This window comes from Anas acuta, chromosome 5, assembly GCF_963932015.1.
Source record: "Anas acuta chromosome 5, bAnaAcu1.1, whole genome shotgun sequence".
Lineage (NCBI taxonomy): Eukaryota > Metazoa > Chordata > Aves > Anseriformes > Anatidae > Anas > Anas acuta.
Window position 1 is genome coordinate 40,659,679 of NC_088983.1, and position 13,497 is coordinate 40,673,175.

A 13,497-nucleotide genomic window follows, 5' to 3' on the forward strand; every position below is an offset into this window, starting at 1 on the left:
AAATTTGTTTTCTACTAGTATCAGTTCAGACCCACTCACTAGCGTGTATCATAGCAAAATCAAGGAAGGTATTATAGAAAAGATAGAAGAAATATTTGTCAAAAACAAAGCACAAATTTAAACTATTGTGTTACTGATATGCCTAAAAGGACTATGATGACTACACAGTGTTATGTTTATATTTTAATAGTCACATTTTTGTAACTCAGACATATATATGTGTATCTGAGTGTACATATATAAATCCTGAGATAAGATCTATCTTACAATCCAGACGTTTCCCAGAGATGTGCACATGAAGTGGATTCTCCCACCCTGCCAATTACACACCTAATTTGGTGGTCTGTTGAAGACAGGGAGAGGGGCAGATGCAGAGCAGGCTAGGGGGAGCTTACTGCTATCACATCCCTGTCTTGCGGAAATTAAACAATAATAAAAAAATCCACAGTCAAGGGTATTAATTTTCAGAGCTCCACATGATTATTTTAGAGGGAAGGGCCAGAAAAGTGTAGGACAGACAGTACAGTGTACTTTTACAACCGGGAAAGTCTTTTCCTTAACAGTGAATACACAGGCTGTTCTCTCTGAACTTGTTCCCCCAGACATTTTGCAGAGCAGAATGATTTGAGGAGTAGTTTGACATGATTTGTATTTTTCCTAGAATCCTATCCTTTATCTTCTTAATACAAGACAAAGCACATCTGGAACTTTATGTTATTTTCGTAACATTTTATGCCAAAGTACAGACAGTACTCCTGGATTCTTTTTTACTTCCTTGACACATTATAAATGGTGATAAGAAAATGAAAGTTATGAGAAGATCTGTGCTTAGGTTTACATGCTTGCTACAAGAAGATTTTTTCGTAACAGAGCATATTCATACATCCATATCTGTAGTGCCTTTTATCCTGAATTTTAAGAAAACACCTCATCAATTTGATGTACTAACTACTATGCAAATACACAAGGTCCTATGGTCTGCCATTCAAGAAGTCAAATTAAGCCTTCAGTCCTCTGATAACACATTTGCATACTTGTCTCTTGAATGTTGTAATTTGAAGTAGTAGTACCAAACAACTACTGATAATAATCTTCTAATAAAGGAATTTATAAAAAATCATCATCAGTAAGGAGAGTTATTTAGAGCCAGGAAATGTGATTTTTAACAAAAGAGAAAACATTTTAAAACCTACTTCATTACACGTGAAGAAGTAAAAATTATTGCGGCAAAATTAACATACTGTACTGTAGTAATTTTTACTCAATGACAGCTTAGTGTGTTTACCAAGGTTTACTGAAAATCAAGTCATCTCTGGTACAACACATCACACCTCTAATAGCAAATAGTCATAAAAATCCAACCACACAAAAGACTAGCGAGCAGTGAACTATTTACTAGTAAAAAAAGGAAGTGCAAGCAGACTCAAAGTTTGACTTCAGCTTCTACAAGTCCAACAGAAGTGCTCAAAACTGTAATGATTCTGCAGAAGCCACGAGCTGCAGGCTGAAGAATACTAGATTGTACAGTACCTGCTACAGAAACATTATCACACCTACCATGGCCCTACCATACCATGAGCAACGAGTGGGAAAAAACAGACACAACAGACAACAGAAGGGAGTTTGGTGACAGAATGATGTGAAGCACTTCTTCCTCAAAAACTGCACACCATATATAGAAAGATTGCCAAACCTAACCGTGCACATGCCCTGTAATGCTATTGTAGTTTAGGTAGTTTGGAGTCCTCAAGTTTCAGGAAGCCTAGCAAAATTTGTGCTCCAGCTCAATGTATCTACTCTAGGACAGTGTTTTTAAAGGTAGCATTTTCTTCTGCAAGTTCACGTGTGCAAGCAGAAAATAAACCTTTACTTTTCTTAAAGGACAAATCCTCAACTCCAAGAAAAGGGATGATTTTCCATTTCTATGATCTATCAGTCAGAGACAAATTCAACACTTACATGAATTAATGATCCAAACTTTATTTTCTAGAAGACAAAACAAGACCCTAAATATTGAAGCAATATTTTCATTATGAACATTATTTTATAATGCTCTTGGGCCAGCAATTACAACTACAAACTGACAGAATTTTAGCATTTGCTGAAAAAGCACTTTGGTTAAGTTGTTTCATCTGTAAAAAAATACTCTACTACAAAAAGACAACTTCTGTGTCGATTCATTTGGTACTTGGCAAGGACAGACCAATATAGGTCAATGCTCTTGATGTGTGTGCACCAGGGTGAGAGAAAAAAAAATAAAAAAACCCTCTTCAGGCTAAGCAAGAGAGCAAAACTACTCTACAGACAGCAGTCAATGCTGTTTATAAACCACCGCTTATCACATTTATCACATGCAAACTAAGTTCTCCTAGTTTGCCAAAAGTGGTATAATTCAATAGTGCAGAACGAGTGCTTAAATAAACTTTTCAACATAATGCACAGCCAACAACACTAACGGCAAATGCAATGGGAAGAAAGAAACAAAAACTGGAAACGTACTTTGAAACGTTTTTTCATGGTATATAACAGACAATTTTGACTAGTAGGAACCTACTGATTCTTACAAGTAGTCAAACAGGCTGCTAGCACTATGTCATTTATACTATTCTGTGGGTAATTGTAATAATACAATTTTACATTTAGAAGCTAATAATTCAACATTCGTTTCTAACCATTCATTTAAAAAACAACAACAACAAAAAAAAACACAAACCAATAACCCATCAAAAACAATAAACATTTTTAAAAGCACAGCAAACTAAAAAAAAACAAACAAACAACAACGATCAAACAAACAAACAAACAAAAACAACCAACAGAACAGGGAAAATCACTCAGCTAAGAAAATGTGAAGTACGCTTTAATATGGTAGTGTGTTAAAAGCTAAAGGACATATATCTACATACAAAAGATAAAGCTATCACTGCTGCATGGACTGCAGAATGTTATCACTGCTACTTTTCCTCATCCTTATTCTTAATACCATGAGATTCTGAATTTTTATAACATTTTGGATTTCTTTCAGATGAAAGTCCATTTTATTGTTTTTTAATTAATTCTATTTCCCCAAAAGGTCTTTAAAGGCTCTACAAACTACCTTGCATTTTATTATTGCTGACAGTTATCTAAACCACGCTTGAATGCCCTCTTTATCCTTTAGTGAACAATTGAAAGATCATATGCTAAAAAGACTTGTGCTTTCTCTTCTTCTAGCCCTATAATTAAGGCATTTTAATACATTTCTTCATAGTTATTAAGAGAGCACAATGTTAAAAATTAATGAAATGAGACAATTTTGAGTTTAACAACCATAAATACATACAACATAAATTTGTTTCAATTGTAGATATGAAAAAAAGCCTTCTTGAAATCACATGATGAGATTACTGAATTGTCAAGATTTTGCTTTTGCTGTCTAAGGGTATTTAAATGATGTATTGTAGCCTGACAATACTACAGTGTTGTTACATACCCTACAAGAAGAGGTAAACATTTCTGTCAAGCATTCAGATTCCATTGGTTTTAGTATGTTTTGGTCTACCTTATATATAAGCCTATAAAAAAGTAGTACTGCTGGATGCTGCTGAGATGGATGAGGAGAGGGCAGAAAGGAAATAAGACAAAGACGTATGAAGGGAAAAATCACAAGTTGATTGTAAAAATCTTGATATATAATGTAAAATACTACTACAATAACACCTACTTATACCAGTACTTTATAAACACTTAAACTAGAATAAACAAGATTTTCATAATTTGGATTTTTTTTCTAAGAAATAGTTCTTTATGTTCATGCATCACATGTTTTTGTGACAGACATGTTAATAAGTAGTTTTTTTTTTTAACATTGTGAAAGCAATTCTGTGTTTCCAAGTACATCATCATCAATTCTATATGCACCAATTAAATATAGGATGCATCTGTATTATAGCTATATTTTTACTGAGTTTTTCCAAAAGGTGTTACTAACGAGCAAATCTTACAGCTCATCTTTTAAAACTAAGTCATGTTTTTGGAGGTAAAAGTTCTTTATACTTTCTCAACTAAATGTTAAAATGACACAGTGAAGCATAAAGCAAGAAGATTACAGATTTTTTTTTCCTTCAAATAGACATGAAAAAAAAAAGTTGCTCTCCAGAAGATTTTCTAGAGATGTCAGACTGTTATATTATAAACAACCTTATTAGTCCTTTATAATTACAATAGGTACCTCTGGACAAGATCGAGCACACATGACAAATGCTTCTGACTTCTTTTTAAATCGAACCTGGAAGGTCATCGCTGAACAAACAGAATGCAATACAACCGGGGCCATAAATTGTGAAAGCTAGCAAAAAGGTAAGGTTTTTTGATATTAAAAATTAAAATTATTTTGTTCAGACTTTTCTGTATAAAATCAAGAAATAAGAGGATTAAATAGTTTTAAAAAAGGTAAGTAGCTGAAGAGAAAGAAATCATTCCAAACTTTATTACCACAGTTTTTCTTTCTGCAGTTGAACCTGTATTTTAACATTTATGCAATGTCTTTGAAGTAGTTGCTTTATTTTTATAAATGTGTTCTTAAAAATAATTCCTCAGTGAGGGTTTACCCATATTTGTATTTATTTTGTTCAGCATTATGATGAAAACTGTGGACAGTTAAAAATAAAAAAAAATCAGTCTCAAACCTATGGGACTTGCTTTCTGTTATCCTCAAATGAAATCAGGAAAAGTATAACACACTACTGTGCGTTTTTCCTACCATTCTTATTTTGTTTTAGGATCATTTAACAGTACTGGTAGTTTTGGATTAGATTTAATTTATATGGAGTTAAACAGTAACTTAAGTGACTGGAACTGGAAACCAATTGATGGATCTCACTTTTAAATCTCATATTTCAATTTGGAGAGGAAATGTACGGATTGAATTAGAAAGCTGTAAACTCTTGATGAGAATTAGTGGTATAAAACAAAAGAAAATGAAACCTTCAGTCATTTTCCCTACAGTTAGGCTGAATGAAATTGTAAATCAACAAAAGATTTGGATAGTACTCAAATCAACAGCTTTACCTAATAAAAGTTCTAACAGAGCACTGAGCATACCATTTGAAACAAATATTAAATAAATATGAAATATGAATGACTTTAAAAAGAACCATATGAGAAGCACAACAGTAAAATCACCAAAACTCAAGCAAAGGAAATTCAAACTGAAATGTATGATGGGCAATTAAGTACCTATTTTGACAATCCTAAGTGGTCAAGTTTTTAAAGTATGACACAGAAACCTTAACCTATCTATATATGAGTGATAAATGAGGCATTTTGTGTCATTACATTCCCATAAATCACTTTCTTTAACTGCTGATGGCTTTTATCAGGTCTAACCTTTTCAAGCTTCTATCAGAGTGCTAACATTTTCAACTTTGACACATACGCAGTTTACAAATTCTGCAGCTGATTAACTCTGTACAGAAGCTCACTGCCATCATTGTCTTCTTCAAGTTGGGTTACAGCTTCAGTGTCTCAAAAACTCACATGCATCCTTTGTATGTCACAAAATCCTGCTCAATGTACTGAGCTGTGTTGCAAAGGATATAAAGTATTTCTCCTTTTGAAACAAATAAATGAGAATATACTTTCAAAATTACTCTTCTACAGAGAGCCTGAAATATACATGTATATACTATTCACTATTTTAAAATCAACTAAACAGTACATTCCAAATACAGAGAGAAATAGTCAGAAATTTACAATAAAATGATCAATTTTACATTATTTTATTATTCAAATGAATTTGGGTTCAGACTGATACTCTTGATTAAATCAAAAATGTTGTGATCAACAGCTCTGAGGTAAAGATTAATAAAATAATAAAAACCAACTATATATTACAGTATATCATATATATTCTATTACAAAGTATTGCATTTATAAGCTGATCATGATCATGGGCCCTTAAATCATTTTGTGGGATTCCTCACTGAACTCTTGTCTGAACTATCTTGTAAATTTCAAAGGTTATAAATTGCAATATCTTGAAATTGTAAATTTCAAAGATTCAATTTCAGTACTATACCACAAAATGAATTGGACCACAATACGCTCAGAACAAAATAAATGCAAAAGCAAAAAAGAAATGCAGGAAATAATATTTTACCATGCTTAAGTGAGCCCAAAGATTTCAAGGAACACTTATTTTCCATAGGAACTAAAATTAAATTACATATTTGTATGACATACACCATTTTTCCTACAAATAAGTGATAAAATAGTTGATAAAAAAATCTATCTAGGTGTCTACCTTCAAAAACATTTTAATTTACTGTACTGTATTAACAATGAGAGGACAGCAATACGGTAGCATTTTGTCTTAGTAGCATCAGTACATAGCAAGAATGTTAATAGGTTAGACAAAATGCCTGCATTCTCACTATTTTTATTTAAAAATGTGCAGGATATCATTTAATTCAGATGTACTTTGTCTATAGAAACAAGCAATGACACATTCAAGGAAATGCACTTAGAATATATAATTGATATAGACACCGAAACAAAGCTCAAGTTTAAAGAGATACTGTCTTTAATAATATTAGTCAGATTGAAGAAATTTTCATGTTGGTTGTGTGACCACTGGAAGCCTGGTACTTCAGATGGTATTAGTTTTGATATGAGCTAACTAGACATCAGACCTAAATAATGAAACCTGAAGAGACAGGCTTGGACCCCACGAATAAGGATGTCCGCAAAGGCTCTTGTGCAGCTGATTGTCTCTCAATGATAAACAACAAATCTTAGAAAAACACTAGAGGAAGGAAGATGTTTTTTCCAGCATCACACCTAACACAGCCTTGTAACTTCAATATCTAAGGCCTATCCATGACAAATTAAAAAGTTCTTTATTTCACTAATAATGTCACACATCAGAGAAGCTGTGCAGTTACACTTTGACAATTCAGATGTAAATCTTGGAATGTCTGTAAGTAATCATGACAAAGGCATATTTATCATTTAAAACAAAAAGACATGATTTCTTGATGTTCATATCAAAGACTAGTGATGGATGAGAGCATGCTAATCAGATGACAAACCAGAAGGAACACAGACTCTTGCTATTTTGATTAGAGGAGGAAAATGAAGATCCCTTTCTCAAATTAAAATGCAAACATTCTAAAATTACACATACAAATATGTACACAAGTTTGTATTGTGTATATGTCAGAGCTTGGTATGTTCTTGGTATGTTCTCATGTAGCCATGCTACAAATACTGACTAGAAAAACTGCCAATTTACTTGATGTCAGAAGTTGTCACATATAATAAATAAAATCAAACATTGACAGTAATCAAGTCCAGTTAATTGCTTATTAATTTATATATTCAGATGTAATTTTAGCTTTTTTATATTAAAACTCCACAAGTAACAATACTGAATAACTTTACCTTTTCTTGTAATTTGTTTTCTAATATTTTATTTCTAGGTTAAAATTATGTGCAATTATGCTTATGTGAAATTATGCTTATGCCATTTAAAGTTCCATAAAATTAATTTAACCATTGCTGAAAACAAAAATGTGGAGTGTTCATGAGGTATGCAGTATTGCAAGATGCATGGAGCTTCAGACCCACATTTTTATTGTGAGGTCTTACATTTTTGATACTGAAGTCATCTTATTTCAGTGCCTTGCTTTACGTTTACCCAACATGTATCAAACCACTAATGCACATTTAACAAGAACTCTCGAGCATCAAAAACTTTGCTTACTAAGCATGAGAGTCACAGCTGCTGACAGTAAGACAGACAAGTCTTTATTCAACTTGTAGATCCTTAGGCACTGGCAATGTCCAATGATACTTTCACAAAGTACTTGTCAAACAATGGTCATGCAGCTCCTTGAGATCAATCTTTCCTTTTCCCTTTTAAGCAGTTCTCTCTCATGCCTTTTCCATTACAATTCTACAATGAGTGAATAACTTTTTGGTATCCACAGAGAAATACCCTGGTCACTCCTGTTCTGAACAAAGAAAGAAAGCTCACTTTGCTGACTGGAGAACTATTCATAAACATACTTGTGTTTACCTTATTGTAATTAAGAAACTTACAAATAAAGTACTTAACCAAAACAAACATACAATCTAGACTGTTTTTTTTTTCTTTTTTCTTTTTTTAAAGAAGATGAGTTCCCCCCACATACAATTTTTCAGAATTTACAAGAAGGAACGTAAATCAAACTGGTGACACTGAGAGGGAAAAGGAATATTTGAAATGAAAATATTCTCCATCCAAAAATGATGATTTTCTTTTTGTTAAAAATGATTTTCTTATTGTTAAAATGATTTTTACCCAAACCTTTGAGCAGAAATGTATTTGAAATCAAGAATTATACAAATGACTGTTTGAACCGTAGTGTTTAAAAAACCAGACCAACACCAACAATCATTTTGCTCTGCTACTCAGAAGCCCTAGTAAGACACACCTGATGGTGTGCTTAATGCAACTTATCCATATACCGTGTCTCCTTTAACACAAGATAACTGTCCTGGGAAAGCAGATTCTTGTACCCTGGATTTGCACTGTACAATCTCACAGAATAAACAAAATGTGGGCAATTTCAATACATACTTCTCAGTATATATTGAGACTACTCTCAAAGAGGCTGAAAGGTAATTTGGGACTCTGCAGTGAAACTGTATGCCAAGATTTCCTAGATACCAGGAATTTGTGAAGCTGTGTGTAAATGTGAATGTTGCCCATTAACCAGCCAGAGACTATTGAATCTACTCATTTTATACCTCAGATTTCTCTCAGATTGTGCACTAACCTCAACAGTCTTGTTTTTATGTGCTTTATTTACTGTGAAACCTATTTGTAATCAGCTATTGACAATATTTACTTTTTTCTTACATTAGTACAAATAGCTTTGTACTCTAGATATAGTAGTTTATCATTCAATATTTTAAAGTGTGCTTAAGACATGACTAAATTCCTCCACCTCTTGGACCTTTTTTTGAAAAATTTACTGGATGCCCAATATATTTAATATTCAATAGCATGTGAGAATAATTTTTATGCAACTCTGATAGTTAGAAAGATAGATAACTCAATTATTAGATCATCTATCAAAATATTCAGATGTGTAAGAGGCTACTAAAAAGATTGATGACTGAGAAAGTCCACTGATTCTCTAGCCATCATATTCACACATTTGGCTAGACAACATTTTTCGCTGCCTTCACAAGCAAGCTTCATTACCCATCACTCCACTGAAAAGAGTTTATTATGAGGCTGCCATCTTGGCAAGACTATTATTTAGATGATAAATGTTGGGGGAAAAAGTGTGTCTAGATTTTTTTTAAGATGAGCTTTTTGACAGATAAAACAAACAGCATCTACATTTCTAATTAACTTAAATTTGGCATATACAAATACAGGTCAGTACAGCTATGATATGCTACTAGATTATCTTCTGTCTGAATCTTGCCCTTAATTTGTAAAATGTAAATTAACTAATTAGAAGAAAAGCAGCATTATTTGTGACAAAACACTCCTTCTATTTCTTTGCTTTGTGACATTTATGATCAACTGTAGTCCTTCATTTTAACTTCTCCCAGACAGATAATTGTACTCACACTACTTTATTTGTTTTCTGTTATTTTAAACCACATGAAAACTCGAGATTTCTGAAGGGAAGGATGCACAACAGCCTTTGCAACATACAGCTACATTACATACTTGCCAGCTTCATTTTGTTCACAATATTATGCTGTTTGCATGTACATGTAAAATGAATAGAGGTGCGAAGACACCATTTTCTATATTCAAGCACCAGACTCAAAGGGAAATCTCTACAGAAATTCTTGAAAAAATACTGAAAATCTCTGTATCCTTTTTTGTTCATGATGTATAGTAATAATAAACATGTGTTTCATTCATTAAAAGTTAAATTTCACTTTATATTCCTACTTCCCTCCTCAATTGTCATTTGAAATGGATTAGACTAGCAAATACGGAGTTACATAAAGCGAGAGGGAGTTGGTCATTCTTGAGTTTCAGCCTAACAACTTGACCTTGTTAAATAAAAAAAATATATGATATCATAGTTTACAGGAAGGGATTCTTTTTGCTTTGCTTTGGTTTTTAACTATTACTAGATAGATAAAGACTCAACACTAAGAAATACATTGAAAATGTCAGATGTAAATGTCAATTAAAAATTACAAGGAATTCTGAAAGGTAATGTCTGTGGGGGGTTGACATTCTTTGACATAGTGGAGTGTCTGCAACCAGGCCTTTGGCAAGCAGAGCAGGATCTATGCTGTCAGCTCTTATCGTACATAAACTTAGATGCTTGTCTAATCTGAATGAGAAATACCATGAAAATTGGAGCTGAAGCCTTGCAGTAATGTAGATGGAAGCTGAAAATGCTCTATCCGCACTACACGAGTCTCCTGTGACATAATATTTAAGACAGTACAGAAAAAAAGAAGGCGAAAAATAATTTAAATAAAGCTTTATAGTGCCTTATTTACTACTTTTTAATATACACTAATCAGTATACAGTATGGTCTGTTTTGACAAAAGGCGTTTTGATACAAAATAGTCTAAAATAATCAGCACAACAATTAATGTTATAGCAATGCTAGGCATGAGGTGTGGTCTTGATGGAAGACATCTTCATGGTCTGTTATTCAGTCACCTTATTGAATGAGGTGATGACCAGTAAAATGTAAAGATGTTACTTTTATGATAAAGTAAAAACAAAACAAAACAAACAAACAAACAAGAAAAACAAACGCATAAACTGCATGTTGAGTTTGATACTGTTCATGTTGTTAAATAAATAAAGCAGTGATTCACTGGAGATAAGCTAAGTGTATCTAGAATATTTGTGAAGTGCAGAGGTGTGCCTCTGTGTGTGTGTACATATATATCTGAGAGGAGAACAAAGAATTTTATCATCTTCACAAATTAAACTACTGAATACAGTAAACTAGTAGGAAGCATTATTTCACTGATTTTGATTCTTTTTGTCTAGAAGCAAACCTATCTTACTCATTGCTTTTAAGGTGAGCAAGTTGGTATGGCAGATTCTAAAATAAATAAATTATTTTTTATAGAAACATCTATACCTAGTCCTAAGTTGCAAAACCATCATACCCCCCCCCTTCTGTCTACATCAATGGTTTATTTAAGATTAATTTACTAATTCAAATGGAGTCAGGAGGGAGAGAAGCAGCAACAGAGCAAATCCAACGTGTGAAAATCTAAGAGTATTAGATAGCTAAACAAACCCTAAGTCCCTCAGTGTTGCAGTAAGGTCAAAACCTTTCAGCATTGTACCAGCGTGTCAAAATATGTCAACAAACCATCGTACTGCAAGAAGAAGAATGACCTTTCAGTTCTTTATGTTTGGGCTGCCAATGAAGCTTTGGATACTGGGTATGCATGAACGGTTTTCCTAGCTACTTGACAAATGCAACTCCCAACGTTTCCTCCAAGTCAAGTTGTTATACCACTGGCTTTCAACCCACCAGTACAACTTTTTAAACAATTTTCAATTGGATCATATTGATACTGTTATAGAACATGCATCCATAAGCCCACAGCACGATTCCCTCTTCCCCTACCACCTACAATCAGACGACAATTATTATTTAGGCAGTCTTCACAGTAACATAATGCCAAACCATTTTAAACAGTAGAACATTAAAAAAAAGTGCATCATTTTGATGTTCTCATTCAGTCTTTGCTCACAAATGATTCATTCTTAGCGTCAACTACAAATGAATATGAACAGAACACTCTTCTCAAAAAGAAACTAATAGAACAGATGTGTTTGTAACTGAAATGAACACTCTATTTTTTTTCTTTTCACATTTATCTGAAAGACCTTTTTTTTGTTTTGACTTGGTGATTTCATTACTCAGACTATTGGTTATAAACCAAAGTCTCAAGAGCAGACATATTGTATTAATTAACAACAGAGTTAATCATGAACTTAGTTTTCAGAAAAGCGTGGCTACTATTTTAAAATTAATTATGAGAAACTTGCACTTATTATTTCAAAACAAACAAACAAAAATAATGACATTTAGCAAAGGGGGGAAAGGAATTTACTACAGTCATGACTTATTATTCTTAGTCAAACAGAATGAAATTATTCTCTTTCAACTGTGTGAAATTACCTTCATTTTAATATCAGTATCAAATATGACATTTTCCTACAGTCTCTCCCACATGTATAGTAAAGTTTCTTTAGCTAACGCTAAATGCTAACAATGGCATCAAGCTTTCTCCTTGTACTCTAGAAATTACATTCCAGAAGGTACATATTGCAGAAGGTACAAAATGTAAGTTGCTGTATTTGAGTTGCTTACAGCAAGTCACTGGCAGCGTCCACTAATTACTATTTGAACTGCATGTTATGTTATGCACATGCAGTTGTTTTGTTTACATAGTGGCAGTGAAAGTTGCAGCCTGCAACTCATTTTATACTAAGTTTGTTCAGTGTATAAGATAGCTTTTTCCTAAACATCACTCTCCAAAACCAGCCTGGGAAAACGTAAGACTGAACTTGCTTTTTTTTTGTTTATCAGTGAAAATTCTCAATATCTAAACAGTGTCCTAAATTATAACTGTGCAAACCCACTGACAAAGTACACTTTGTGCATTTTTAATGTGAAGCTTAATTTGAAGATGAAGTTGCAAGTGTGGCACTGCAACCAAAAATTGCTTAACAATACCATTGATGTATGAGCCATAAAAAAACCTTGCTAAGCTGTCCCTGCAGAACTCAGAGCAATAAAAAGGTGTTCTTTTGCACTGAGGTGAATAGACATGGTTGACTGAATCTAGGGAGCCGTTCTGTTAAATGAGAAAGTGCCTTTTCTTTCCTGTCAGTACAGGCCAATTTAAGACACTCACAGATTTAGTTAGCACAGACTACAGGACTTAATGAAACATACGCATTACAGCAAACAAACCATAGCTACGTTCAAAGCTTTCAGTCAGACTGTGTGCAGAATTAAATTTACATCTGTTACAGATGTGGAAAAACACCCAGAAACTATTCCAGTCTCAGTCTTACTTTTTACAGAAACAAAAAAAGCTCCATGGAAAAGATATAAAACCTTTCACATTCACTCCTTTCAAAGTGAATGTATTTCTAGGCATGTATTTCTACCCCCATCTAGCAGGTGATGTTACAGCATTTCTCTCCAATTTCAACTGAACTTTAACTTCAACCAACAGATCAGGTTTACAGAACCCTGAAGGAAGATCATGATACATCTGTTATGAACTGATGCATCTTCTCCGAAAGATTCCTCCTTCAGGTGGAAAGGAAAGATACAGGTACATATGAATTGCCTAGGAAACTGGTTCTCACTTGAGAGATCCTTGATTCATTAAACCACAATTGGCTGATTCATTAAACCACTCAAAACTGATGCGCATTTTGTCCAGCTACACCTGTGTTTTTTCCTGAATAGTTTCAGAGAGGAATGAAAGGTAACTGT

At 33.3% G+C, this 13,497-nt stretch overlaps 1 protein-coding gene across 10 annotated transcripts in view; it reads right to left on the bottom strand.

The window, feature by feature from the left end:
* CDIN1 (CDAN1 interacting nuclease 1) overlaps positions 1-13,497 on the bottom strand; it is a 129,093-nt gene that overhangs the window by 49,272 nt on the left and 66,324 nt on the right. The gene's annotated exons all lie outside the window — the stretch shown is intronic.